The 25,426-nt window shown below is 31.5% G+C and overlaps 1 protein-coding gene across 1 annotated transcript in view; it reads right to left on the bottom strand.

Annotated features, from left to right (window-relative positions):
* The window catches only part of LOC134690812 (uncharacterized), a 110,924-nt gene that overhangs the window by 49,429 nt on the left and 36,069 nt on the right, over positions 1–25,426 (bottom strand). The gene's annotated exons all lie outside the window — the stretch shown is intronic.

The raw sequence follows: 25,426 nt of genomic DNA, 5'->3' as shown, positions 1-25,426 counted from the left end.
AAAAAATACGCGTTATTTGCTTTGAAAAATGAAATATCAACTTGGACAAAATGACTACCGTTTGAAAAACGACTGTGCAGAGAAGATTTTATTGAATCAGCAATATTTGAACTCACATGAGGCAAATATTTGTACTTTTGTTAGTTATTATTATTGTCTTACTCTTTTTTCATTTTCTGCTATATCTACTTTTAGTCTTTGAGTTAACGAAAAACGTCGGACATTTTTTTTTATTCCAGCTTAATATACAGCCAGCGAGTCAAATGAAATTAGGTAAAATAACAGCTTTAACGCCAAAAAGAATCGACACATGTCGTTGATGCTGACAAGAATCAAAAAGATCGGAGAATAAGAAATAGGATCACAATACATGAGAGTTAAAACAGTTTTTTCATAAATGTACCGTTGGACATCCGTTTTTATTTCACAATTGCTTTCTTATTTTAATCCTCAAATATACTAGATATTACTTAAAATATGATCAAGAGCTGTAAAACATAATTCAAAACATAGTATATTAAATTTGTTTTAATATTGGTTCGTGTTTTCTAACATTTTTATTTTGTTTTTGCGGACGAAATTGCGAAGATTCTGTTTTAAAACCTAGGGGTTGTAGAATCATCGTGCCCTACGTTTGAAAGTAGAAATAGAGCAAACAATACTTCATTTCACCTTCATTACAAGAAGCCATGTAGTTTACGATTATTTATAAGGAGATAGAAAGAATGGCTTGCCTTGGAAGGACAAGTAAGTCCACTTCTCTAATAAAATTTCAATTTCGACAACTTGGCAATGTTTGTGTCTATCATTTATTTTTTTATTTTTATTCATATTCAACATGTATATACAACCGATATATTACACATTACACACAAATATCACAAGGCAATGTTTTAAGTATAATCACATGCATATATATCATGTATGACAGTAAATCAATTGTGCGACCGATATTGGGATCTATAAAATATATATGCTTCTCACTGAAGGTATCCAAAGAAAGTACTCAAAGATTTTGCGACGATGCAAATATCAAACTTTAAAACATAAAAAGAAATATTTAACCAATGAATTCAAATAGCAAAAGCTATGTAATTAACAAATATATACTTATTAAGCTTCATGTAAATCATTTAACAATAAAATACAATAAATATGAAATTTGGAGTTTTACCAAGGGAGCTAATAATTAAATAATAACACTGTCTGCCACACAGCATTTCGGGGACTCTCCCTCTGGTATCTTTCCTCCCTCTTTTATAGCTGACAATGCGGGGGCTTTTCTTATTCTTTGGGGCATTATGATGACCTATAGTTGTTAATTTCTGTGTCATTTAGTCTCTTGTCAATCATAATACATATTTTTTTTAAATATAGCGATGTCGTTATTACGACATGATATGTCGATATTACGACATAGCTATGTCGTTATAACGACATGTTATGTCGAAATTACGACATAGCGATGTCGTTAAAACGACATGTTATGTCGTAATTACGACATAGCGATGTCGTTTAAACGACATGTTATGTCGAAATTACGATAAAGCGATGTCGTAATAACGACATGATATGTCGAAATTACGACATGCTATGTCGTAATTACGACATAAATTTTTTTTTTTGAATGGCCCTTATCGGCTTCCGTAGGAAACAAAGCCGTCTCAAAGAGACAAAGAATACATAACATTCAAAGGCACTTGTCTCAGATATGGTTTTCCTATATACCTTAATATAACAATTGTTATATTAAGGTATAAAGGGATTTTTTTCTGAGACAAGTGCCTGTGATAATATCATTATAATTATATTTGAAAATTAATGAACAAGGCTAATAACAAGCAAACAGATTAGTTTCTATTATCCTTTCACAAATTTAGCATGCATGATATGTGGTATTTCTTTTATTTCTATTTTATCAGCGTGTATTCTCGTATAAATAAATACTACTGGTAACATCAAGGGTAGAGTACAAAATTGATTATCATATACGTTTAATTATTTATATTAACAGCTATTACAGTTTTATTGCTGCTTATGTTGAAATCATCCTTGTTTATATCTTTGCTTTTTTATCGTATTTCGTTATTTTTTTTATTTTTTTTTGCAATTATGTCTTTCAACATATATTTATACTCATTTTATATCTTTCCATTTTTTATGTTACAAATATTTTTTAGGTATTTTACATCTGTCAATGTCTATCAACGCGCACAAAAAAATTACAAGATTAATATATCTTTGAACCATGACTCTTTAAAAAGAAAATATAAGACATAAAAATAAACCCCTGTTCATGTTTCATTGCCTGCAATGATTCTGTTATACCGTATAGCGGGTAATTTTCGTGGGTGTAAAATTTCGCGATTTTCATTGAATAAGGTATACGAAAAATTTTGGCGGTTATTATTTTAGCGGATTCAACATTTTTAACATTACCTTTGCATGTGCACTTTTAAATTGGCGGAATTTATTTTGGCGATTTTGTTCTATCCGCGAAAATAAAACGAAAATTTACACCCCGCGAAAATAACCCGCTATACGATAATACAACACTCAAGTGATGTGTTGCCTTGTTGATAATTTAGGACTGACATGATTCGTGTTTTTTTTAATTTGATAGATGCTTTTTGTGTTTTTTGTATATGTTTGTTTTTCTTGTGATTATAACACAGTGATGACTTCAATAACCATATTTTAACTATTTTACCGATTATGTCAGTTTTGTTCACGCATCCTTTAAAGAATAACGGAATTTGATGCGGCTGTCATAAAAGTGAGAGGTTTAGCGCTAAAAAAATCAGGTTCAAAGCACCATTTTGATATTTTAAAATGCTGGACCAATTCAGGAATATGACAGTTGTTGTCCATTCGTTTGATGTGTTTTATCCTTTGATTTTTCCATTTCAGTAGGGACTTTTCGTTTTGATTTTTCTCGCATTTTTTTTTTGTGATTTTACTTTTTGCATTATTGAAATTTAAAGGAATGCTGTCATATATATCTTTGGATAAGTAGTATGATATGTTTGTTGTTGCTTTGTGAACTTAAATAAGCATAGCAAAATATATAGATCTAAGCAACATTTCCTTTCGAGAAATTATTCTTCTGTTACGCACAGTTTTGACTCTAATCCCGACCAAAAATATCTTGGATCAACTGAGCCTGCTACCATACAGTTATGAAAAACTAAAGCTTAGGTGGATACTTCTTCGTAGACACGGATCTGAATAGGGTCTACAGAACAGAGAATAATAAGTGATAAGTGCAGAATAAATGGCAAATAATGAATAAAGACTGGATATGAAGAATAGAGAGAAAATTGAATTAAAATGTTAAAAGAATACAGAAATAAAGGACCCCCGTCAGACTCACTTCTACACAGCTACTTTTGCATAGGTACTTTTTTTGTACTAAAAATCTGTAGTAATGATAATTTACTTTTAATATTCCGTACTATTTTGTTACTTTAAAATTATTGTAATATTTAGGTACCTGTATTTTACAGTACTTAATTTGTACTTGAAATTTAGGTGCTACATATTTTTGGTTACTACTGTTACGTTTTCAGCATTTTGAAAGTTTTTCTATTTCAAATCTCTTTAAATTATGATTTTCAAACATGGAATATTGTATTCTTTCTGTACCAAAATATTTAGAACAAATCAAGTACTGTAAAATACAAGTACCTAAATATTACAATAATTTTAAAGTAAAGAAATAGTACTAAATATTAAAAGTAAATTTCCAGTACTACATATTTTTAGTACAGAAATAGTACCTATGCAGAAGTAGCTGTGTATTATGTTCACTTCAGTACACTTCAGTTAAAACAGTCAAAGAACATTCAATTAAAACACAGGTGAACACCTGGAACACTCGTCTCAGGTATCTATTTAATACTTGTTAAGATGCTAAACTATTCACAGCCTCGCTATCAAACGAAAATACTTCAACAATATAGATTTTTGTTTACGTTTTTGTAATTGAGCACATTGTTCAGAAAAAAACATCTCAAGTATTTATGTGAGGACGTTTCTAATGAAGATTGAAAAAAAAGTACAAATGTCGAATTGATTGCATTTGTAATTTGAAAATGGTAAGCTTTGTAGTTGGGATACGTGAGAACGGGTGCTTACAATATTGATGTTTTACCGGTTACTTGCCGACAAGCGTGTTTTTTTTAAATTGTATGAAGAAAGTGACCATGTATATTTCTTCTCCTTAATGTATATTTAAAATATTAAAACAGCTTATTTTCTGCTATGATCTTTGTCGAAATATAACGTTATTCTATCGGATACATTTATTTGTCTCTTAACCGGCCAATAAAGGTTTATTTTAGCTACTCCATTCGAATTAACAATTTTGGATTATTTTGACCAGTCTTGCAGTAGAGGCGACAATACATAACAGGAAAGCTATCAAACGAGTTTACAGCTAAAGGCGGTTCTTACATATAAAAAAAAAACAAACATCGCAAATCCAGATAGTAAGCAGCAGGTGTTTCATGTCAACATGTTCTATACCATACGTTCAAATAATTATAATCAACAATTATTAAAATAAAATCTCTGAAAAATTCAGAGATGTGGATACTTCTTTGTAGACACGGGTCTGAATAGGATCAAAAGAACAGATAATGATAAGTTATAATTGCAGAATAAATGGTAAATATAATGAATAAAGACTAGATATGAACAATAGAGAAAAATGAATTAAAATGTTAAAAAAATACAGAAATAAAGGATCCCCATTCAGACTTACTTTTACTCTGTTCACTTCAGTACACTTCAGTTAAAACAGTCAAAGAACATTCAATTAAAACACAGGTGAACACCTGGAACACTCGTCTCAGGTATCTATTTAATACTTGTTAAGATGCTAAACTATTCACAGCCTTGCTATCAAACGAAAATACTTCAACAATATACATTTTTGTTTACGTTTTTGTAATTGAACACATTGTTAAGGAAAAAAAATCTCAAGCATTTTATGTGAGGATGTTTTATGAAGATTATAAATATAGTACAAATGTCGAAATGATTGCATTTGTAACTTGAAAATGGTAAGCGTTGTAGTTGAGCTACTTGAGAACGGGTACTAACAATATTGAAGTTCTAACGGTTACTTATCGACCAGCGTTCATTTTAAAAAAAATCGTATGAAGAAAATGACCATGTATAATTCTTCTCCTTATTGTATATTTAAAATATTCAAACAGCCTATTTTCTGCTATGATCTTTGTCGAAATATAACGTTATTCTATCAGATACATTTATTTGTCTCTTAACTTGCCAATGTTTACTTTAGCTACTCAATTCGAATAAACAATATTGGATTGTTTTGACCAATCTTGCAGTAGATCCGACAATACATCGCTGGAAAGCTATCAAAAAAAAATCCAACTAAAGGCGGTTCTTACATATAAAAAAACCCATCGTAAATCCAGATAGTAAGCAGCAGGTGTTTCATGTCAAGTTGTTCTATACAATACGTGAAAATAATTATAATAAACAATTATTGAAATAAAATCTTTGAAAAAAATCAGATAGGTGGATACTTCTTTGTAGACACGGGTCTGAATAGGATCAAAAGAATAGATATTAATTAGTTATAAGTGCAGAATAAATGACAAAAAAAATGAATAAAGACTGGATATGAAGAATAGAGAAACATGAACTAAAATGTTAAAGAATACAGATATAAAGGATCCCCTGTCAGACTCACTTCTATTCTGTTCACTTCAGTACACATCAGTTAAAACAGTCAAAGAACATCTAATTAAAACACAGGTGAGCACCTGGAACACTCGTCTCAGGTATCTATTTAATACTTGTTAAGATGCGAAACTATTCACAGCCTCGCTATCAAACGAAAATACTTCAACAATATAGATTTTTGTTTACGTTTTTGTAATTGAGCACATCGTTAAGTGAAACATCTCAGGCATGTATGTGAGGATGTTGTTAATTCAGGCGATAAATATAGTACACATTTTGAATTTCTTTTATATGAGTTGGAAAAATTGTAAGCTTTGTAGTTGAGCCTCTTGGTAACGGATACTAACAGTTTTGATTTACTAACGGTTGCTTATCGACCATCGGTTATATGATATTCATTTTGAATGAAGGAAGTGACGATGCACAACACATCCCGATACTTCAATTTCTTTTTTTTTTAAATCAAATGCCTACCTACCTACCCACTGTCTCAACCTTTGGATAGGGTTTGGGCAAGCCAAAATATTTTTAATTGTGGCCTTATTGAATACTTGAAATATTCAAATAACCTATATTGTGCTTGGTTCTTCGTCAGAATATATAACAGATTTCTATCGGATACATTTGTCCGGCTTTTAACCTGCAAGGGTTTGTTTTGACACAGTACTCCATTAAAATAAAATGTTTGTTTTGTCGAGTTAGAACCGACAGTACATAGTAAAAAGCTGCAGAATAAGCTAATCTAAAGGCGGTAAACCCAGAAAAAGTAAACAGATGTTTCTACGCCATACATTCAAATAATCATAATCTACATTATTAAAATAAAATAATTCAAAAACGATCAACAGCAATGATTATGTCTGTCCCCAGTAAGGGGTTGCTCATACTTCTATTTTGCTTCTTGCACTTCAACAGAATCATTTCGTTTCAAATATTTGTGTATGAGCGTTCATGAAAATTATATTCAGAAAAGCGCTCTAGACACAACAAATTCATAAAGTGTTATTATCAATTTTTGTTCAATATAAGACAGATTTCAAAACATAAATATCTACTGTTCCTATTAACGCTATGCACAAAGCAACTTTGAAGAAAAGCACATGAACCAAATATCTGTTACACGTGTTCAAGTTCATTACAATACATTTTAATCTAACAGCTTTTTTTTTTTAAAAGTTATCTTCAAAAGTATATCAGATACCTTGTTTTCTTTTCATTTGCTATTGTACTGAGATAGCACATTACACGTTTTAAAAGATAACGATTATTTAGATTTTATGCGTTTATTTTCATGGTAATTAACTAATACTTATAGATTGTTTTGACGCAAAACTTTGAAGTTTTCTTTCTTTGAATACCTTGTACGAGAAAAGCTTTCCAGTATGATATAGCCTAACCTTACTTTACCTTACTTCTTATATTTAATTCATCGTGAATATAAATGTCAACATTATCGTATAATGTTCTTGTCTAATGACCAACTTTCTTTATTACATTAATAACGAAACAGAAATAAAGGGAGTTCGCTTCTCAGTTTCATAGTAATTAACTTTTCAAAACACAAGTTTATATAGATAGGGGATTAATAAAGGAATCCAAAGAGCCAAAATATATATATATGTCACCGTGCTTGTTTTCGAGTTATCAGTCATTGAAATTGTTGCAGGGAAAATATTCTCTCTTGACTTTTCATAGCTTTATCATTGACAAGTTGAAGTTCTCAAAAACTGTAAAATAGTAATTTAAATTTTATAAGACTTTAACAGATGGCTTATCATTATATATGTAAAAGATTTACAGAAAGAAAAAATGGAGGGTCACCAGGCAAATTTTTTCAAGGCATTTAAATGGATAAAACCAGAAGATTACGAAAATCTGACACAAGAATCTAAAACATGACAAGCCAGCTTCCTTAATGCAAAGCAACCTCAAATGTACGGAAACAGGTGTGATACATCTGTATAGTGAAAGACAACTTAAACAAACCAAAATTATTCTTTCAGCTTATTTTCCGCTTTCTTCTGACCTCTTTGGTGAAATGCAAGGGCATGCGATTGTTACAAAGAAAAGGTAAATCTAAACATACAAGACGATGTTTCAGTATCATTCTTCCTTATCCCGATTAAAATATACATTTTCCATAATCATAGACAATTTCATCAGGGTGGGCTACACCCAATGTACTACTAGAAGGAACCCCATCGCCGAATTGATCATTTATAAACCATTAATTTAACGGTAACAGTCATTTCTAGTATTAAACAACCAATAAATATGAAAATATAAAAGATATGATGTTGCCAAGTGTTATCAAAAATGAAAGTGAGATATCAAAACACAATGTACCAGTTGTTCAATGTGTCAAAAATGATATTAAACTTAATTACGTTTGGAAGATGATCAAGCCGTGACGTGTGGCCTTTATGTGTCAGACCACCGATCCAAACATCCCTATCTATTACAATTTTACAATTTTCACAGCTAACTTACTATTTTACCTAATGTTTAACTTCATAGAAACCAGTTATACCCTGAATTTTACATGTATCACCCTTAATCAGGTCAATTTTCAACCCATATTTACACCCCTCTTAGAAAGAACTGCCTTTTAGAAGATAAGAACTGCTGAAAATAACCCCTGTAATTAGTATACTACGTAGCGCATAAATCTTCAATTGTAATTCAAATTCATACAGTGGCGGATCCAGAAATTTTCATAAGTGGCGGCCCAATGGCTGCCTAAGAGGAGGCCCGATTGCTTCATACTTCAGTGAATCCCTATATAAGCAACCAATTTATTTTCTCAAAAGGGGGAACCTTGTCCCCCTAGCTCCCCCCCCGCCTAAACCCGCCTCTGTCATAGACAAATAAATTGTTCTTAAAGTCTCACCCGTTGACCATCATCAGCACATTTGGTATATAAAGGTACAAAGCAATAATACCAATGAGAATGGAAACGGGAAATGTGTCAATGGGACAAAAACCCGAACAAAGGTCAGAAAACAGTCAGTGAAAATGCTTATTTACCTCAAAGAATATTACTACATTGTAACTGACAAAATTCCTTGATGCGTTTTTAATAATGCAAAATACATTTTAATCGGTTCTTAATCAGAATTTTTAGACTTTTATAACAAGTTTATCGTATTTACATTAGAGTTGAGTATGTATATTGATAAGTTTTGATATGCAGCTGACATGCTTAAATTTGATTGTTTGTTTTAAACTGCTTTTTACAGTCAATTAATAATAACAAGCTTCTTCCAAATTGATACTTACAAAACTCCATGCACCATTCACTAATAACAGTTGGGGGTTTGTCATTCATCATGTTCATGTATTTGAAACTTTTTCAGTTGTACGAAAATGGAACAATTATAGACTTTCATCATTTTGTATATCTCTAGCATGGAGTTTTTACGTTTTGATGGATTAATAATTTAATAATCATCAATTATGGAAGCTGAATTACGATTTCATAGTAAACATTATCTATTCATTACGGACATTGTTACTAAATTTTGGTCAATTTCAATGAATAGACTTAAATATGACAGACAGGTGAAATCAATGAAAAACCAAATTAAGTTAGAATAGGGTTTTTTCACCTTCCAATAACTTTTATTAGTTAAATGATTCAAACAATTTAGTATATGATTTTAATAAGAATTTGTGAATGCAATAAACTGTTAAAATATATGAACACTGTTACCTGCAACTTCCTAATAATTGTTATTTTATTGTTTGGTTTAAAAGTGCATACTTTTTCATGTCAATTTGCTTTGAATGATATGTGAAAAAGCATACCATCTTGTCAGAACATCTGCCTAGGGAATAGTTAACATGCCTTAATGTACATCTATATACTTTATTGTCTGCATATTTTCCTTTGAAATTATACTTTACGGGGATATGAAGTAGTTTTAAAATATATGGGATCTGCAGTATTAACCTAAAATATGTAGCTTTTGTGTTTACTTCTTTCTATCGTCGTATCTTGTTTCTTTATTCACAAATTGATAAGTATTTGTCATGTTTTGAACGAAAGTTATCATCATTACAAAAAAACAAAATGAAAATTATAATGTGAAATTTTCATTTTCTTTAGACATATTTCATATAGATAAAATTGAAGACGAAAAAAGGGAATGAGTCAAACAGAAAACTGCATTACAAGAATTGTTCTTTTTCAAGTTATTAGTTCTTTATGAACATGTGAGTTCGTTCTATAAATCTCTTCATTAGGAACGATATCAAAAAATCAATGAAGGGTTAAAAAACGTAATTCAAATACTTTGGGGTTGAGGGTAAAATTGCTGCAACTTTTGTTTAAATTGTAAACGATTTTACACATACCCTTATTGATCAATCAATTTTTCCCAAATTAAGTTAGGAGGGGGATAGGGGGTCAGTGAAAAAACTATATGAATTAAGTTTTTTATCCTTCATCGAACTTTTGATGTCGTCCCTTACTTCCAGAATAATGTTCAATAACTACTACAAACAACACTAGAACAGGTCTACTCTATATATTCGAACATTTTTAATCTGTTCTAGGGTAGAACTGTTTAGCTACAATGTATGCTCTAATGTTAAACTGTATAGAAAGTGTTGATGTACTGTCAGGGTATTCCGATGAGATCATTGTCCAAATGTGCTCTAGGGTAGAACTGTCTAGCTACAATGTATGCTCTAATGTAATAAAGTGTATATAAAGTGTTGATAAACTGTCATGGTATTCCGATGATATAATTGTCCAAATGTGTTCTAGGGTAGAACTGTCTAGCTACAATGTATGCTCTAAGGTTAAACTGTATAGAAAGTGTTGATCTACTGTCAGGGTATTCCGATGATATAATTGTCCAAATGTGTTCTAGGGTACGACTGTAAGAAATAAATGTATAAAAGAAAGGAACGCACCGAAAATAAACAACGACCTTTAGGTAATATAAAGTCTGTCCTGAGTCTTAAACAGTTTCAGGATAAAACTTCAAAGACTGTGTTAGGTTACACAAGCTTTTGTCAGAAACTGCTCTAATAGTGAAATAAGACTGATAGTTCATGCCAGATTATATGAAAGGCAACAGCTGTACATATTTTTTACATACATATATACATAACATGCATGTATTTGAAATTTTATTGTTTTTTGGACAATCGGATATTTAAAATATTTCGATTCTTACATGTGGACCACGATCTGCCTATATTACCTTCCGAGGCATCTGAGACCCACACCCCACGCCACCCCTTTTTTGGTAGGGTTTCGATTTTCTAAGTCATTAGTTTTCTATGTTGTGTCTTGTGTACTTTTATTTGTCTGCTTGTCTTTTCTATGTTAGCCATGGCGTTTTCAGTTTATTTTCTATCTATGAGTTTGAATAGCCTCTGGTATCTTTCTCTCTAACGAAATTGTATATAACATGGCTTCAATTGTTAACAATTCTAAATACAAGTTTATAGCTGTCTGGCTTAGTATCTAAAAAATTCTTTCAAGGGCATTACACTTTATATTTAACAGATGAGTTACGTAAGACAAGAAATAAAAGAGTAACAATAACCACTGTCAGATACATAATGAGGATGTGGTCACACAATTACGTAATGTAGATCTTCATAATTATCTACATGCAATGAAATACAAATTAAAGGAACCAGTTGGGATGTATACATATTTTTAAGCATTAAATCTTCTGTCAATTATCGACAATGAACTGGTTTTGTTATGTATATCCAGGAAAACTTACTAATTAGGTATGTTAGCTACTCTGACGGGGTTTTATTTTCAGATATAGCATGTAGAGCTATTCAATTTTGTTTTACCCGCTTACCCCTACTTTCGTTTCATAATTTTATTAAATTAAAAAGCCATTTTTTTTAAAAATCTAATGAAATTTCATTTTATATTTCCTTATTTAATAAGTAAACGGAGCCAATGTGAACAGCATAAATTTTTTAGAGAGAACCATTTCCAGGCAAAATTTCAATGGATTAAATTTTTTTTGTTTCCTGCTTTTAAATTTGCGTTATTCATAAAACATTTATTTATAACAGACTGTTATAATGCTTGTTATTTTGAAAAACAGAGAAGCGAACATCCTTTATAGGATAACCGTTTAGTAATTTAAAGAGACAGGAGGGAAAGTACTGACAGAGCATATATTGCTAGGATTGTTGACAGAGCATATAGTGCTAGTATTGCTGACAGAGCATATAGTGCTATGATTGCTGACAGAGCATATAGTGCTAGGATTGCTGACAGAGCATACAGTACTAGTATTGCTGACAGAGCATATAGTGTTAGGATTGCTGACAGTGCATATAGTGCTAGGATTGCTGACAGAGCATATAGTGCTAGGATTGCTGATAGAGCATATAGTGCTAGGATTGCTGACAGAGCATATAGTGCTAGGATTACTGACAGAGCATATAGTGCTAGGATTGCTGACAGAGCATATAGTGCTAGTATTGCTGACAGAGCATATAATGCTAGGATTGCTGACAGAGCATATAGTGCTAGGATTGCAGGTGTTATATGACTGGCTTTATAGCTACAGTGTATATTATGTAAAGATTACATGTTCTTTATTGCTGGTTACGCAGCTATAAAGTTGATATTCTGATTAGAACAACTCACATAGAATTGTATTTATGACAAAAAGATTGTTTTAAAGTAATATTTCAAGGTGGAGCTTTGATAAACTGATTATCTTACAAATAACAAATACAGGTTCTCATTATTCGAATGGTATAGACAATAGGAATTATGTCATGAGTTCTATTCGAGTTGATGCCAGCGGCTAAGGATATTATAGACGAGTGAAGTCATAGTTTTTATGAAAAAGTGGTACAAGGGCAACAGTGTAAATTTAGTCAAACAATAATTGACTTGTTTCTTTATAGTGCTTGTAATATTGCTAAATACATTTTTGTCGCATTTCAAAAATTGTAAACTTCATGACAAGTTTGTTGTTATTTATACAAGAGTCGAGTATGTGTATTGATTACTTTTGATATGCAGCTGACATTCTTATCATTTTCATTTTAACTTAATTGTACAGTTAATTAACAATATAAAGTTATAATTTCAAAAAATTTTTATTAAAATGTTGCACAAATAGTTATCAAAAGTACCAGGATTATAATTTTATACGCCAGACGCGCGTTTCGTCTACATAAGACTCATCAGTGACGCTCAGATCTAAATAGTTAAAAAGCCAAACAAATACAAAAGTTGAAGAGCATTAAGGACCAAAGTACGGCTAAGGTAATCTACTCCTGGGGTAAGAAAATCCTTAGTTTTTCGAAAAATTTAAAGTTTTGTAAACAGAAAATTTATAAAAATGACCATATAATTGATATTCATGTCAACACCGAAGTGCTGACTACTGGGCTGGTGATACCCTCGGGGACGAAACGTCCACCAGCAGTGGCATCGAACAGAACAATGACACTTTATTAATATAAAATGGACATTGAAATTAACCTAAATTTAGGAAGAGTGTTATTGGGACTATTAAATAAAGGCAACAGTAGTATACCGCTGTTCCAAACTAATAAATCCATGGACAAAAAATTAAATCTGGGTAACAAACAAAAACCGAGATAAACGCATTAAATATAACAGGAGAACAACGACATAACACTAAAATTTAACACGCACAGAAACGGACCGAGCTTCAGACAAAATCCTACGAGTATAACAAATATATACAGAAGTTATTAATACTTGATATCTTACGGAATTTTTTCTCCTGATCAGTAAAATAATAATCAAAATATACCATATTTTAAAATGAGGTAAACTGCAATTCAAAGTGAATAATTCATAGTGCGACTAATTTGCAGTAAGTATCAGTAGTTAGATCAGATGCTTATAAGAAAGAATATGTGATATGATTGCTTATGAGACAAATTTCCACAGGAATCCAAATGACACGGAAATTAACGGCAATAGGTCACAGTACGGCCTTCAATAATGAGCAAATCACATACTGCATAGTCAACTTTAAATTGTCCCAAAATAAAAATGTTAAACAATTCAAACGATAAAACTTAAAGCTTGAAATGTTCTAGATGTAAAAGACATTGTCTGAATATGAAAGCACTGATACAGGAATATGGAGAACAAACTAATTATGCTGTAAAATGCCGTCGGCGGAACTCCTCACTAAATTGAATATGATGTATTAAAGTTTATCAAGTCTTTTTACAAGTTTACAGCTTTCTTGCTCAGTATTTTGAACCTTTTTCAGGGGCATTTCAATTTATATTTAACCAATGAGTTACGTAAGACAAGAAAGAAAAGAGTTATAATAGCTACTGTCAGATACATAATAAGGATTTGTTCACAAAATTACGCAATGTAGATTTTCATAATTATCAGCATGCAATTGAACGCAAATTAAGGAAATCAGTTGGGATAAATACATCTTTTTTATCATTGCATTGTCTGTCCAAGTTTGCTAATTATCTTTGTTGTTTATGAATACACAGGAAAGCTCACTAATTAATATAATAACCGTACAGTTATATATATAGAAAGGAGGAAAAAAGTATTGACAGTGCATATAATGGAAAGATTGCAGGTGTTCAAATACCTGGCTTTGTAGCTATAAAGAAGATAGTCTGATTAGATCAAATCATAAAGAATTGTATGTATGACAAAAAGAAAGGTTATAAAACTAATATTTCAAGGTGGAGTGTTGATAAACTGATTATCTGTCAAATAACAAATACAGGTGAGAATCATTTGAAAAGCACAGACATTCTGAATTATATAATGATTTTATTTGTTCATCTATACGAGTCGACGTCAATGATCCGAATCATAGATTAATGAAGCAGTTATTTAATTTAGATAGAAATAACAAATAATCAGTATAACTGTTGTATTTAGCCTTCTGAGCCATAACATCAATTCATAAGTTGTTATCCTTCGCAAAGTAGTTGTCACGTGTTGATGTGGTTCATAAGTGTTTCTTGTTTCTCGTTTTTCATATAGATAAGACCGTTGGTTTTCCCGTTGGAATAGTTTTTTTACGGGCCCTTTATATCTTACTGTTTTGTGTGAGCCTAGGCTTCGTGTCGAAGACCGTACTTTGACTTATTATGGTTTTTCTTTTACAAATTGCGACTTGGATGAAGAGTTGTCTCATTGGCAGTCATACCACATCTTCTTATATCTCTTTATAATCATTTAGATGAAAACCCTCACTCTATCAATTCAAGAGTCCGTACAATTGATATTACATTACTATTGATAAAATCATCGTTCTTGTATGGAGGCACTCCTGATAAATTATAATAATGTTATACTTTTTATATAAAGCTGTTTTTATTATTATTGTTTAGTTTTTTTGGCTAAATGTCTTTTGAATAGGGTGTTGTTATAGTGACACACTACTTTACAGGAGGCATTTGAAACCCAAATAGTTAGTTTCGAAGGTAGGTAAACTATTGTATAAGGTACACAAGTAAAAAGAGGAGGAATTAAGACAAATATCTGCAATAAAGATCAAAATTAGGTAGATCATAAAAAGGGTTTTTTCAGTCATTCCGAGTTTACATTATCAATTTTAAAAACTTCCAGTGAAAGAGAGCACATATTACGTTAGTTAAGGCATTATAGTCTCTCTTTTTTTTAAGATAATTGAGGTAATTTCAGGTAAGTGCTGTAGGTTTTTTTCTCTCTTATAAATATACATTATGCACAATGAGAAAAAATATCGGTATAATAAAGGTAGCCAAAAAATTATAAAACCGATAGAAAAATAAAAACTGAAATAAAAACTTTAAACGGTCGGTCCCTGAAAAAGGTGTTGAGAAATAAAACCTTCCGAAAATCTATAAATATAAAGAATAACCACAATAGCTATTTTAACGCACACAAAGGTATCTTTAAATTTAATATATTACTATGCATGTTATGCTATATTTTATAACAATTGCATTGTGAATATTGTACTTGTACTTAATGTAAAATTATCAAGAGTGTCAGTTCCTTCAAATCATTCAAAACATCTAAATATAGTATAAAATTGTATGTCTTTAAATATGCTCATGTTTATCTTGGTATCAATTAAATATTAGGATTTACACCAATAAAATCATTGCATTTGATTCGATTTGATTTGATTTGATTATATGGTGCTTTATCATAAAAGAAAAGTCGAAAAGCGGCAATATCCCAAAAGTATTAAAATCGATCCCTTTGCAATAAACTTTATATCTTGATGAAAAATTAAATACTTGTAACATTGTTTGAACAAACGATTTTGCAGTTATATTTTATTATAAGACTTTTAAACCAAATAAAGAAATTCAATTACACAACCAAATAAAGTCGAACTCATAATTAACGTAACGAAGGGGAAGTGTAAATGCTGATCAGAAGTCATGATAGGCAGATAGCATTGTAGTTGCGGTCAGTAATCACTTAAAGTAGGGGAAGTTGTAACTTTGACATAAAACATCAACGTGTCTTACCTTTTGAACATGTTACAAAATAAATTCCATTGCCACTGACAAATAACAAAATAATTCCTTAAAACTTTAGAGAATAATTAACTTCTACTCAAGGTGTTGGTTTTTACCTCGTTTAATATCACGTGATACTGTAATTATGATAAACAATCAGGATTGAAGATGATGAGGTGGAGTAACCAGATGCTAGAGCTTTATCAATGGTGGTTTAACCTGGAGGATTTCATTGACAAGATTAACTGATTCGATTTTTATCTCGCTTGATTAAAAAGTCTACAAAAACATTGTAGAAAGAATTTAAAAATTGCTAAATATTTAGTATTTTGGGAATGTTTATTTTACAAGAACTATATTAACATAATTGTATGTCTTAAAAGATAATAAAGGTGTGAATAAAAGAGGGACGAAAGATCCCAGAGGGAAAGTCAAACTCATAGATAGAAAATAAAATGACAACGCCATGGCTAAAATAATATTATAAATACACAAATAATAGTAAAGTAGAAGCACCATAGAAAACTAAAGACTAAGCAACACGAACCCTACCAAAAACTAGGGGTGATCCCAGGTGCTCCGGAAGGGTGAGCAGATCCTGCTCCACATGTAGCACATATACGTTATCAAAGAGATCATTTGATTTAGATTTGTCCAACATGAAAAAACAACTAATTTTGATAGCAAGAAAAGCATACGACATTTTGCTGTGCCCCATGTCATATTGGAACGAAGTGTACAATTATCGAAACTGAAATTTACCATATGATTGGTGTTGTTCTTATTTTACCTTGGAAAGGTAAAATTCGATAGACATGCATATGTCCCGACTTCGGATGTTTACTGCCCTTTTGGTTATTATATTTCTAATTGAAACTATTCCACCGACTGATAAGAGCCTCTAGATAGAAGTTATCATTCCTTATTGTGTTGATTGTTCTCTGTATGAATAAAAAATGCTGTGCAACGTTAAATAAGAAAGCTACAACAATTTCAAAATGGTGCATCCAATGAAGCAAAACACAAAGGATGTAATTTGAAACACGTCTTGAAACAATCAAACTTTAAATTTCCATTAACCACACAGTTTTACCCTAGATCATTACGGCAGATACGATTAGATCTGTGTTCATGATTTTCACTCTTACCAATTGAGAATCTAAAGGTCTATGGGTAATTTCATTGTTCGTACAACAAAATGAAAATAACGTCACGTCATTGGTTGAATTTTTATTTTTAGACGTTTTGATATAATCATGACGTTTTGGTGTACACTTTTCAATTTCACTGACGCCATCATGAGTTTGTTGACCGTTATGGAATAACCATTTCACAAATGATATCGGATATGTTCCTAACGTTGTTACTACAATCCCCTTCCCTTTAATAAATTTGACCTACCGAATTAGACTATTTACCGGATTTGTTATCTCGTAAGCAACACGACGGGTGCCACATGTGGAGCAGCATTTGCTCACCCTTCCGGAGCACCTGATATCACCCCTAGTTTCGATGGGTCAGTGTTGTTTATTTTTCAGTTTTCTATGTTGTGTCATGTTGACTGTCCCTCTGATATCATCGTCCCTTTTTTTAAAGTATTACTAAGAATGCATTAGACTTATAACGGTGTATCGTTTTTGGTATCGTATTTAGAAGATATATGTTTGTGTTTCCGATTGCTAATGAAACACAATGGAGTTTGAAATCGTGTATAGCCGATTTGGATCTTTCTTACGTGTTGCATCTGCCTGAACGATAGCAGGTAGTAGGGTGTGTGCACAAGGTCATCAAGACGGAAATTTTCAATCCGCGATCCACAAAATAACGATGTACGCATATGTTTATACATATATTAATGATAAGATTATTCAATCTTACATAGTCACGGAACAGACTTCAATTAAAATGTTCTCTGATACGGATGTATAATTTTGGTAATTTATGTTGGCTCGTGGGGTGAGATAAATGTATAACTGGTATCTATTTGACCTAATAACCCATATTAACAATATTATCTTATATTATTTATTCAAACACCAAGAATATCGCAACGATACAGTGTTTCATTAAATAACAGAGGGATTATATGTACTTTTTTTCATTTATTGAATGTTATTCGGAAAACTGTTAACAACCTTGTTTATTGGTCTTTGATAGAGCTGTTTTATTGACAACCATACCTGTTATATGTTAGCACATTAATTGCGTTTGTATATTTTAATCAGATATAAGATGTGGTAAGGGTGCCAATGAGACAACAATTCATTCAAGTCACAATTTGTATGAGTAAACCATTATAAGTCAAAGAACGGTTTTAAACACGGAGCCTTCGCTCACAACAAACAGCACGCCATAAAGGGCCCCAATAATTATAAGTGTAAAAACCATTCAACGGGAACCCCAACGGTCTAATCTATATAAAAAAAAACTTATCAACAAACGACAACCACTGAACATCATGTTTCTGATATCAGACAAATAATTTTTGAGGGCCTTTCATAACTTACTATGCAGTATAAATTATGCTCATTGTTAAAATCCGTTCTTTGGCATCATAGTAAAAGAGATATTTGAATTTGTGTTTTGTTATTATAGCTGACTGAACATAACTCTAACTTACCATAGAAGATATCTAAGAAATAAGTGTTTAGTTAATCAAACTCGATACATTTGTGATAAAGATAACCCGACGCACCAGTTTTTATTTTTTTTGTATTGGTAGTTGACCCGAATATTCTTTCAAACCGACATTGTATTAGTTTTATACCAATTGCCATGATTGTCCATGCATCTTATTAAAAAAATCTCTTTCAAAATTCAATATGTAAAGTTAAAAGAATGATGCTGTTTACAAATATTGTAAATGCCAAAATAAATAACTATCGGAAATTGAAGATACAAGAATATTTAGTCTCAGATATTTGGAGCATTTCTTTATCCTTCGACAACAAAACAATGAATATGCCAAAGTACACATCTTCAAAGAATTATTAAATCTTTTTTATGAATTATAAGTTTCATGGATGTTAGCCAAATAGCATGCGAATTTGTAGCAACAGATGTTTTAAGTCAACAAAAAGGACAGGTGTTTCTAAAGGTAAAATGGAACTATGATGAATGCCTTGCTACGATGCATATACAAAATGTATTTATAATATGGGTTAACTGCTTGAACATTTCTATTTGCCTGATTCAAAGTTTGGAATACTTCATAGCTTTTCTAATTTATTGTTAAGATCTAGTAGTTAGTTCACACGATCGAATATAAAGGGTATAGATTCCGTGTGTTCAAACTATAATCTACGATGAAAACAAATCAATAACCAAAAAAAACAGACAATTTACTGCCTAAAAAAGCAACTAAACCAAAAAACTGAGGAACATAAACCGACAAAACAAAAGAAAATATGCACTGAAACTTCTATTTTTACCAATGTTTCCCTATATGTTAACATGCAATGAGGTTTCTATAATTGAGTTCAGGAGAACGAGTATCTCTTGTCAATTTAGCACGAAATATATCATCAAATACAACCAGACTAAATATACTTACTGCTAAGAGAAAATGAATGTCAAACTAGATTCCAAAATATATTAGCGATTGAAATTTAACATCATACAATACTTGCAAAGGCAAGAAGCTCCAGACGTAGAACATGCGCAGAAATTAAAATAACTAGTAGATAGTTGTTTACCCTGTCGACATATCTGGTCTAACTCCTCTTGTGTTCATCGAATTGGCCGTTTCAGAATTTAAAGAATTATGGGCAATTTTAATTGGTCGTATCCGAAAATGAAAAAAATGTCATTGGTTGAACGTCCATTGTTTTAACGTGTTTAACCAATCAGGACGATGTGGTGTACTCATTTGAAAATGCTACCCAGAATGCATTAGATTCAGAAACGGCGAATTCACTCAATATTTTCATTAACCCAACTCCCTTCCTAATCGAATTTACACAATTTGAAAGTCGGCAAACTACGGTCGCCTTACTTATCCTCCAATCTAAACAAACAAGAAACGTGACTTTTTTGTACTGTGAATACACTCGTATAAGTTTTAACGATATGAACAGTCAAAGGGTACGAACACTTTCTGAATGGCAATTCAGGAAAGCATATAGAGCAATTAGCAACAAATTGATGCAAGAATTAAAAACATCATATAATTGGTGAAATTAATACGAGATTTTAGAATCAACTTAAGAATCAATAGGCGCCTGTATTATACATAACCAAGATACGCAGAAGAACGACTTTCATGTATGCTTCTTTGATTCAGGATAAATTAACTTTCCTCTGATGAACATGAATCTAGGTTAATGAGATTATGGAATCAATGGAACAAAAATGTAAAGTGTAAAATCTTTTTGTGAATGGGGCTGCCAAAAGTAAACAATAAAAACTGTAAAATATGGATACTAATTCAATTGTAAATGATAGTCAATCTTCCTCATCCACAACGTGTTCAATGTTAATTTGATTGCCAGTTTTCGTCCATTCATTGTTGTCGGCTTTTGAAGTTTGTTCCCTTTTCCAATCATTTTCTTTTTTCTTTTTTTCTTTGTGGTTTAGGGATTTACTCATGCTGTAACCACTGAACAAGTAATTAAGTAAATCATTTTATATGGTGTAAGAGTTAGATAGTTATGATGTTATAAACGTATGACCTAACGCTTCAGGCTTACTTAGATAATTGAATTACCATGGAAATCATATCCCGAAAATATTTAACTGTCAATCAAGGTAACGTGTTATGATCAATCCAGACTTAATTTTTGCTCATTATAAAAACTACATTGTTAAAGATTATTTTAACAGAATATTATTTTAACGAGATTATATAATTTAATTTATATACAATGTAAATTACAACTCTATGCAATAATAGTTATCAAAGGTACCAGGATTATAATTTAATACGCCAGACGCGCGTTTCGTCTACATAAGACTCATCAGTGACGCTCAGATCAAAACAGTTAAAAAGCCAAACAAATACAAAGTTGAAGAGCATTGAGGACCCGAAATTCCAAAAAGTTGTGCCAAATACGGCTAATGTAATCTACTCCTGGGGGTAAGCAAATCCTTAGCTTTTCGAAAAATTTAAAGTTTGGTAAACAGAAAATTTATAAAAATGACCATATAATTGATATTCATGTCAACACCGAAGTGCTGACTACTAGCTCTATTGAAATGTACACTATTACTTGTGTTCACAGTTTCGTTTTGAGAATAATAGCATTCAAGTTGTCATATTAGGAACGATATTGCTAGGTAGTTCGACTGTGTATTAAGATACATATGAGAAAGGAAATTCCTAGCAAATTTTCCAACATAAATTACTGCTTGAAGATAGATTACCACCCATCCATCCAATATCGAAGCAAAAATGAATGAACATCTATCAGACTGTTGGTTGTCCTGATGGAATTGTTTAACTCTAGTCATTTTGGGTTCCTTTATATCTTACTGTTCGATGTGAGTAAAGGCTCCGTGTAAAAGGCTGTGTATAATGATTTACTTTTAAAAACATGTGGATTCGACGGAGAGTTTTCTTATTGACACTCCAATCACATCTTCTTATATCTATGTAACAGTTTCAATACATAATAAATATTGTATATGTACAGACAAACCAATGATTATTAATTTCAGCGCGCAGTTTACATCAAATAGGAAGACGATACAAGGGGCCGGTCAGAACTCATTAGTCGAGGAGAAACAGACAATGTAAATGTATGATTAACAACTACAATTAAACTATAAACTATCTATTTGTCAGAACAAGTTTTATATATCTTCGACGTTAGAATAAGATAAATGAAGGCGACAGTAGTTTACCGATTGTCAAATATCGTTTACAGAAAAAGAGACAAATCGAGATATCAAACAAAACATTGAGGGAATTGCAAGTAATTCAAAAGAAGCGAGGACGGTGCGTTGACAGAGTAAGCGTCATCTGATATTAATGCATTGCCCACCATGCGATCCAAATTGTAACAATTGAGAATACAACATAATGCGTAAAATCAAGGAAACGACGACTGTACTTGTGTCTACTAATTTTAATCTTCCAAAACATGCCGTCAGTGAGTAGCATAGATAATTGTGAATTGAGAATTCAAATCGAAATACATTCTTGTCTCCTCCCTTAATTAATGTACAATCATATGTCATTACCAACAACTAAGAATTTCTTCTTTCTAATATATAACACAAAAAGAACGTAAATTAGTACTTCGTTGTTCAGTGAACCATTTAGTAATAAACAAAACTGTCAATTATTTCTCATAAGAGGAACAAACAATTCATATTATTAAGTCAACGGATTTAGAAAAGCAGGTTATTTTAGGCAAACATGTCAATTTCAATTATCCAATCTGAACATGCAAAGTATAGACAGTAAAGTGCGTTACAATTGTTACTCTGAAGTTATTTGTACTTTTTCGTCTTTTATAGTTATTGTATGAATAAAGGCAACAGTAGTATACCAATGTTCAAAACTCATATATCCATGGACAAAAAACAAAATCGGGGTAACAAACCAAAACCGAGGGAATCGCATTAAATATAAGAGAAGAACAATGACACAACACAGAAACGCACCAAGCATCAGACAAAACACCACGAGAATAACAAATATAACATGAAAACCAAATACATGAATTTGGGATAGACAAGTACCGTGCCACGTCTTATCTCAAAATGAAAATGTTACACTTGAGTCACTGTAAACAAATAAAACAAATAATTTACTAGAATAGTTTGAACAAATATATTGTGGGTTACAATATTGCAAACGTTTTAGTTTACAATTAAGGCGAAAGAACTTTATTGATGGTCAAACTTTGAAAAATGCCTCAAGGAAAAGTCATCTCAACATGATTAAGGTAACAAACTCAAAGATAAGTAAGACCAGGTGCTTAGACATTATAAACTTCTCTCGCTATGCATGCATAGACTCTCATAATTATTTTTACTCAGTAAAAATGTCTCAATTGGGGAAAAGGACATTACCCTGGAAATATTTCCATATTAAAGATGAATGACCGCTAAAACATGCACATTAAAGTAATTATCAGTATTGGTGTATGATATCTTCACTATCTTACATTTAATCAACAATGAATTGACCATTTTTTAGGATAAAATAGGAAGCTTGTAGCACAGGAGCGAGCACATGAGATCTCCCCTTGTTTTTTGTGGGGTTGGTGTTGCTTACTCTTTATTTTTCTATGTGGTGTCTTGTATACTATTATTTGTCTTCTTCTTTGTTAGCCATGGCGTTATCAGTTTATTTTCGATCTATGAGTTTGACTGAAAATTCGGTTGAATCAGAATAGAATGAAATAGATTATATACACAGTGGCGTTTTAAATAGTCACTAACGATATAAAAAATTTATAAATACATATAACGAGTAAAACCCAGAGATAGCAATCCCAAACACACAGTAATCTTAATTATTCAAGAGTAAACAGAAACATGTTAAGATAAGTAACTGACCCCGATTATGCTTCTCCTAACACATGCAGATAGAATAATTAGCAGGGTTAATTAGATGTATTACTAATGTATCTCTTTGTAGATCCTTTATCTTAAAGTCATAAAAAGTTCAAGGATCATACCCATTCGTATGTACTGCTACTTGAATAGTTAGAAGTACAAGACAAACATGAATGAATGTAGGTACTGTGCCTATTGTTTGCACGGAACAGTTCATGTTTATAAGATAAACATTCAGATAATGACCCAGAACATCAATATTATGGGTGTACCAGTTGTAGTTTATTTATATCATTCCTCGATAATTCTTACTACTTTTACTTTCGTAGCATGTGATTTCATCCCCGATAGGATTTGGGTGCTGGTGGTTTTGCTTTTTTTCTTAATTTTGTCATGGTTAGTCTCCAGTTGGGTTTCTCAGATATGTACTAGTATTATAGTAATGAAAGGTACTAGGATTTTAATTTTGCACGCCAGACGCGTGTTTCGTCTACATAAGACTCATCAGTGACGCTCATATCAAAATATTTGTAAAGCCAAACGAGTACAAAGTTGAAGAGCATTGAAGATCCAAAATTCCAAACAGTTGTGCCAAATACGGCTAAGGTAATCTATGCCTGGGATAAGAAAATCCTTAGTTTTTCAAAAAATTCAAAGTTTGTAACGGGAAATTTATAAAAAAAAAAATGACCACATTATTGATATTCATATCAACAGAGAAGTGTTGAACTGTTTCTAATTTATTCGGTATATTTCTTTAACCTAGGTTGTTTATTATCCTTCTCCACCATATAGCCTTTGATTACCACCTTATATTTGTACCAGTAGTATTTTATTTATATCATTAATGAATAATTCTAACTGCTTTAACGTTTGCAGCACACGAGTTCATCACGGATCGATTCTTATTCCTGATGATTTTGGGGTGGGGTGTTTTTTGTGTTGTTTTTTCTTATTGTTCTATTTAGTTCATGATGGTCAGTTTTCAGTTTCTGAATGGTGTATTGTAAACTGTTTCTAATCTATTCGGTTTATTTCTTTAGCCCAGTTTTTTTAATATCTTTCTCCAACGTCCGGCCTTGAAATACCACCTTTGTAATTTATCGCTGCTTTATTATGTTGTTTCGTAGTGGTAGTAATGTAAACTAGGAGTTATAAGACGTGTCATGGTACTTTTCTATCCCAAATTCATATATTTATTTTTTATGTTATATTTGTTATCCTCATCGGATTTTGTCTAATGCTTAGTTCGTTTGTGTGTGTGTTAGTTTGTAATCCAAATTAGTTTTTTCTATCAATTTAAGAGTTTTGAACAGCAGTATACTACTGTTGCCTTTATAAGTAACTGTAGTTTCTAATTCTAAAGTAGTTTATATAGACAATAATTGTGATCTGTCAATCTACGGGACGATCATATATCTGACAGCTATTGGCCGTCTATACAACTATATGTGTTGTGTCGTTGACACAACTTCTATTAGATACTGAGAAACCATGTGTTTATAAACAAACCATGAAAAATTTCAAATTAAATTTCTGATATCTTTAGTTCGTAAAATAGCAGAACGTTATCGATCATGTTTAAAAAGGATATAACAACTAGAAACGAATGCAATTCAGATATAGACTTTTCATTTAAATGAATAAAAAAAATAAAAGGTTATGTTATATGGTTACACATAATATGGTTTCGTTGCTACCTCACATTGCGAATGACTTT

The sequence above is a fragment of the Mytilus trossulus genome, chromosome 11 (assembly GCF_036588685.1).
Source record: "Mytilus trossulus isolate FHL-02 chromosome 11, PNRI_Mtr1.1.1.hap1, whole genome shotgun sequence".
Classification (NCBI taxonomy): Eukaryota; Metazoa; Mollusca; class Bivalvia; order Mytilida; family Mytilidae; genus Mytilus; species Mytilus trossulus.
This window is presented reverse-complemented; position numbering and strand designations above follow the sequence as displayed.